This window comes from Myotis brandtii, unplaced genomic scaffold, assembly GCF_000412655.1.
Source record: "Myotis brandtii unplaced genomic scaffold, ASM41265v1 scaffold568, whole genome shotgun sequence".
Lineage (NCBI taxonomy): Eukaryota > Metazoa > Chordata > Mammalia > Chiroptera > Vespertilionidae > Myotis > Myotis brandtii.
In genome coordinates, this window is record NW_005370122.1 from 203197 (window position 1) to 210372 (window position 7176).

Genomic DNA, 7176 nt, shown 5'->3' on the forward strand with positions numbered 1-7176 from the left:
AATGGCAAAAACACATGACTGTGAACTCCTGTACATTGAGAAAACAAAAGAATCCCCCTTTTGGTAACAGAAATGAAAATCCCCTCAAAGGTTTCCTAATGAATCCCAATCCTAATTCTAATGCCAGGATAGAGTCAATAAAGTTTATCCAATTTATATTCTACATTACTATTATAGCAGCCTAAGAGTCTCTGTTTCCATATTATACTTGATTTATATTGAGCTTTTAGGTAACTAAAACTCAGGGGAGTTGTTTATTTTATTGGTTAGTTGGTTTAGTTTGGGGTTTTGAAGATGAATTTAAATTATTTCTTGTTGTATAATAGATGTTTTGAATGTAAATGCTAAATGTTATCTTCCAAACTACTGTATTAGTTATGCCCTAAGCTCAATTCCAGTAGTCTGCATATAAGAAACTAATGCATATCCTTTGTCTTTAACCAACTCTCAATTCCTCTCTCTCTCTCTCTCTCTCTCTCTCTCTCTCTCTCTCTCTCTCACACACACACACACACACACACACACACACACACACACACAACAAATTGCCTATTTACATTTTAGTACTCCTTGGAAATAGTTATTCAGCAGACAATGCTAAATATTCTACCATGCTAAATTCTCCTGATTGGCTTTGGAAAAGACTTAGCTGTACTTAAAAATCTCAGAAATCTGTGGCAACATTTTCCTAACCTACATTTTTGGACCTCTGTGAACAAAAAGAATGAGGTCAGTTTGGGGGTATGACTTGTGGCATATTAATGATTATAATAAGGCAAGAGCAATTATATGTATGTCCATTCTACTGCTAGTACATTAGGAAACTGCAACTATCAGTGTGGTTCTGGGACTATCACTTGTGAAATGTTAGAAATGAAGAGTCTCAGACCTCACCCCAAACGTTCAGAATATCTTTTAACAAGATTTCCCAAGCAATTTCTCTGTACCAAATACGTGGTGCATTAACCAGCTCCATTATAAAGGTCTTGGAAACAGCCAATCCAAGGTGAATTCTTGAAAAAAAAAATGCTTAATATAAATTTTCAAGTAAATTCCAAAATAAACCCACAACAAGGGTAAGTTTCAAATCTGTCAAGGAAGTATTTATGTAACAAAAATAGCTAATAATAATTATTATTAATTTATACAGCATTCATTTTTTTCTTTTGGTGATTAGTTGTGTAGGTGGGCTTTATAGCATTACAGCTCTACATCAGTGGTTCTCAACTGTGAGCAATTTTGCTCACCAGGGGTCATTTGGAATTTGGGTTGTCTCAGCTGGGGAGGATGTGGAAAGTGGTATCTAGAAAGTAGAGGTCAGATATACTGTACTAGATATACATCCTCTGATGCACAGAACAGACCCCCCCACAGTAATTATCTGTCCCCAGATATCAATAATAACACTGAGGTTGGAAAGCCCTGCTCTACAGCATATCAATTTAGGAGGAGATATATGATTTTCTGAAGAGCAAAATCTCACTTGTAAAAGTGGAATAAGGCAGTTAAATTTTTCTTCTGGGAAAAATCACTCTATTATGAGAAGCTGAATTATCAGGATGATAGAATAGCAATATGATCTCAAGATATGCAAGTTGGCATGGATACATATGCAGCCCTGGGGAGTACAGTTCACTTTCTTTGTGTGTTCATTAAACATTGCTGATTGGCATTGTAAAAGTAGTCAAATAACAGCTCACTACCTACTTTTTAGTTCTTATTAGAATGAAAAGTATCCAAACCCTATAACCATTTAGTAAACTTCCTCGTGGTTGTGGCATTGAATTGGGCACTCCTCAGAGGTTAATTCCAGTCACTTGCAGTATTAATTCACAATTTGTAAAATGCACAATTGTGAAACCTTCTGAGAAGTTTGCCTGGTTGTGCTCTTTGTTGTTATTGTATGTGCTCATATTTAGTCTGTTCAGAGCTGTTGAATTTCTACTGAGGAAAGCCAATGTCTCACAGTGTGGATGCACCAGTTAGCCTTGAACATTGATAGGATTCCTTCTACAGGAACAGGGTCTGTTAACTGTCAGACCATAACTCGATAGTGAGGTGCACAACAGACAGTGATGAATGCAGTTCTTGGCAATGTCAAACCTGGAAAAAGGTAGAGGCCTGGCAGCAGGGATCTGACAGGCTGACGGTGTCAGCCTCCTTCATTTCTCTGCCTCCTACGTAGGCTTGTTCTATATCCTCTGTTTCCAAAGTTGAGAACACACCTTTTAGGGGTGTTTCAGGTGACATTATGGTTTTCTCGAGGAAGGCATTAGACCTCCCAGTAATAGTTCCCTGTCTAAAAATAGAAAGCAATGGGGTTTACTAAAGACTGAAATACAACTTTCACACTTGGTGTGTCTGCCAGATGTTCAAGTATCACACTGTGTCTTGAGGAAAACCTGGAGTCCGTCCACAACTGTGATTTTACTAGTTCCTTTTCTTTCAACATAGGGAAATATATTGAGGTTTCAATGTACTCAAGTATGTGATTTTACCATCTTAAATGGTACAATGAATCTTCACAACATTGTTGGAATGGAGGATGAGCATAATATCTCTATTTCTGATCAAGATTCACTGCTTAACTTCTGCAAAACACACACACAAATAGTTGAAAATATATACCAACTTTTTCTTTAACAAAATGGAGTTAATTTGCTGACCTTTTCAGTGACGACCAGTGACTATCAGTAGTTCCTGTCTCACAGATCTTTAAAGGCGCAAGCACACTCATATTTGGTACATCACATATCATAAGATTCACCCTATTAAAGTGTACAATTCAGTTGTTTTTCACTGTATACAAATGGTTGCCCAGCCATCATCACAATCTAATTTGAGAACATTTATGTCACCCCAAAATGAAACCCATACTTATGATCAGTAACTCCCTATTCCCACCTACCCACAGCCACAGGCAATTGGTCATAAAGGACCATATACTGAGAATAAACAAAAATAACTTACCTATTTTCTCCAGAAAATGGTTTCTTCTGGAATATAAGGCTGAGAATCAACTAGGATAATCCAAGCTTTTATATCATAAACTATGCCCAATCATAAGCAATTCTCCACTTCACAAGGACAGCCTTAAAATCACTAAACCCAGACTCTAAACTCCTATAAATATTCTCTCCTGACTCTTTTCTGAGACACTACTAAGACTGTCAAGTTCTACAATGAATCTAATAAACTTACTACAGTAAGTCTAATAAACTTAGCTTTGCTTGATCCACAGGACTTCTCCCTTACTGCAATGAGTCTGATAAATTTAGCTTTAAATGTTTCTGGTAGACTCTTAGAATCCATATTCAGCAGTCTACTTACTCTCCCAGTTGAGTTTCTTGGGCAAGAGCCAAGGAACCCTAGCTCTCTCTTGTTTGTGAACCATGAAAAAAACTCACATGTTGTTCTTCTTAGAATGCAGGGTGATTCCAGTTTATTCCCTTTTCCTTCACTTTGCCACCAAAGATCTTGCCTTCCTGTCTTACCTGCCTTTGTGGTTTCCTAGTCAGTAGTGAAATTCCAGTCTATTATCACTTGATAACCTCAAGGAATATTTATGGGGATCTTGGCTCCCTTAAAACCCTTCTCTTTAAACTTGAAGTAAGATCCATTTATACCCACTTTGAAATTGGTGGGGGGGTCAATGAGTGAGATCACAGTATGGCAACAGCTTCCTCCAAAGAAATCTCACAAATCCACTCTTCAAACTTTACTCAACTGTCAAATATCCTTAGAGAATTTGAAGATTTGAAAAACCAGCAACTTATAATTTTCTTTGGAAATTTGAATTTGGTATGGCGACCACACTTTGGAATATCATGTTTATTGTGTCCTGGTGCCTCAGTCAAAACTCCCTTTGTAACATTAAGCTATAGTTATGTTTTTGGGGTAAATGTACCCAATGCTTTTTTTTTCTAAGAAGGATGGTCTGTTAAAAATAAGTTTGGGGACCCATGATGTATCCCAGTGCTTGTCATACTTAATGTACAGAGAGAACCACCTTGGTTGCCTTGCTAAAATGCAGATAAGCAGAGGCTCATTTAGCAGGTCTGGAGTGAGCACTGAGATTCTGCATTCCTAACAAGCTCCCGGGAGAAGCCAATGCTGCTGGTTCTCAGACCACACTTGCATGGCAAGACTCCAGCCAGCCTCCCTGTCTCAGGGGTTAGATCAGAACTGTGAATTCTCTGAGCTGGAAAATTGAAAACAGAGCAACAACCAGAAAGCAATCACTTATCCCTGTGTTGTTCAGGCAAGATGAGGAGCAAGCATCTGGATCACATGTTGGGAAGAATATGAGCGCTGTTTAAAATTGAAAAGTGATGGAGAAGAGACAAGAAGATTTCAAAAGGAGCCTGATTGGAAATGTCAGACACAGTAGGCAGGAGAAAAGAATGAGTCAGAAAAAAGAGAATAATGGGAGGAAGAACACAGATAAGACCAATATAGTCTGGCATTTCTAGTCCATGGTTCATTGAATGAACACACCTCCAACTGCCAGCTTTGCTGAGCAATTTTTGTTTTGATAGATATTAAAAGAACTTGAGGAGGTGAGAGATTGTCTGATAATTGGGAAGACACAGATCCAGCCTGACATGACACACGATTTTGTTCCTTTCTGGTTATTTACACACCCACTGTCACTATGCCTCATTTGGGAAATTTTATTTTGAGAAGTGTCTAAATTGATAGTAACAGTATTGCAAAAGTTGAAAAAATAGAATTATGAAAAATTCCAGCCTACACAAAATTATATTTAAGTATCTTGCAAGTTTGCCGGAGCTTGAATAATTTCCAGTGTTTTTTTTCTGTCAAAGACTGCTTACCATATTTTTGTTTGTGCAGTTAATAAAGAAATTTTGAGGGAGGTGTGGGGGTTGGTCATTTTCAGCAGTTTCTTTAAAAGATCAAAGGTAATACTGGGTAAAGAAGAAGTGTCCATGAGCAAAAGTTTCCTCTTGTGGACTTTTGTGTTTAGGAGGAACTGACCATGTTCTATCAAGATTTCTCACAAGCAAGTGTGACAGAGCATCTTACCTACATACATTCCCCACTTGTAAATAAATATATTGAGATAAACTGTTTAAGTGAGATACTTTGCAATCACTGCAATCAGCAGCAGCAGCTAAGGAATCATTGTTTTCAGTCCAATGATGTAACAAAAAAGAGGAAAAGGAAACAAATGGGGGGGGCAGTATATTTTTAGTCTACTCACTGAACTAGAGAAAAAAGTACTTTTACTTCTCAACTTTAAAATATTGTATGCCCTGGCTGGGAAACTCGGTTAGTTAGAGCATCATCCTGATATGCCAAGGTTGCAGGTTTGAACCCTGGTCAGGGCACATCCACCAATCAACTAATGAATGCATAAATAAGTAGAATAACTAAGTGATCTCTCTCTCTCTCTCTCTCTCTCAAATCAATTAATACTTTTTAAAAAATTTTATAACTGTTCTAGTTATAAGAGGCTGTGGGTTATTTCAGAGGTAACTTACTGTCTTGAGAGTTGAAAAATAAATATGACTTCAGTTAAGTAACATATGTGGTTGCCATAAAATGAAAATCTTCATTTAAGTATATATAACTTCAACCCAAGACTAACATACTGGAATCTATGCCTTGGCTAGATTTTTAAAAATAATTTTCCCAGCCATTATATTTATATGCTGGTATCTTCCTTATTATCATTTCTGTCTCTTCTTTTGGTAACAGTATTATAAGTGGTTTGTGATAGAAAAAATACATGCAGATGAATCATAAAGATTCTTCAAATGAATCACAAAACTTATCAAAATAGTTGAGTCATTTTATGTCTTCCTCCCACAGAGGCAATAAAAATTCATTTAGTCTATTTTTTTTCACTTTCTCTAGCAGTTTCTGGATTTTTTAAATCTGAAGAAACCTTCAGAACATTTCCATCTAAGGCAGTGGTTCTCAATCTTCTGGCCCTTTAAATACAGTTCCTCATGTTGTGACCCAACCATAAAATTATTTTCGTTGCTACTTCATAACTGTAATGTTGCTACTGTTATGAATTGTAATGTAAATATCTGATATGCAGGATGGTCTTAGGTGACCCCTGTGAAAGGGTCGTTCGACCACCAAAGGGGTCGCGACCCACAGGTTGAGAACCACTGATCTAAGGGATTGAGAATTGTGTGTCTGACCCTAGGTGGGAAGGATGGCATTTTCATTCTCTTTTATTATGGTTTTAGCTTTCTTTTACATAATGAAACAAAAAAGGAGAGGAGAAAATAAATTCTAGCCACATCCATTAAAGTAACTAAAACTTTGAACTTCCATTCGTTCTTTAGCTGCTGATTACAGACTTTTTTCTCCCTATGCCTGTCCACACTCCCCCTGATGACCTATTCTTGTCATAAAGTGCCTACTTCAATAGATTAACTGAATAAATTTCTGAATTTTCAAGAATGTCAATCATGTTGATTTGAGAACAATCTTGGAAGGGACCTTTTGGAGATAGATGTGTATGGCCAGATTTTGAAACCAAGACAATAAACACACAAGTAGTTTATGTCTAAATAATTATCCTGGGTTGTGATAACAATGGCCGACTAGTGCTGTTTCAATTGGATATTTATTCCCCTAGGGAAATGTACGCCTTGGGCTATTAATACTTCTGAAGAAGAGAGTGTCAGATTTCTATTGCACATGGAGGTGTTATTCCTTAAATTAATGTCGCTGGTGCAGAGATAATAAAACTGCCTTTAAAATATGAAGTTTGGTTCTACTGTGTTAATATTCTGTAGCTAGCTTAAGGATTCAGAACATCTGTAAAAGTTAAATTGGAAAATTACCAATATAATATTGAGTTTATAAAAACGCATTAGAGAAACGCTGCCTTTCGATGTTTTTAGATAGAAAAATTATGAACCTGTGCAAAGGAAAGTGGTTGTCTGCCAATCTCCAAGACTAGTAATTGAATGAATTGTCACGGTATGATATCTGAAAATAAAGCATCCACAAGAAATCATGCTTATCCTGGTGTGCATCTCCCCCAGGCCGCCAAGTGCAGTAGTGATGGATTCTAAGAGACAAAATATCCACTATCCACACTGTGAAGGTGAGCTCATTTCCCTCAAACACATACATCACAATCTTTTCTCTGCCTAACAGCGATGAGTATCAAGGAATAGCTGACTAACT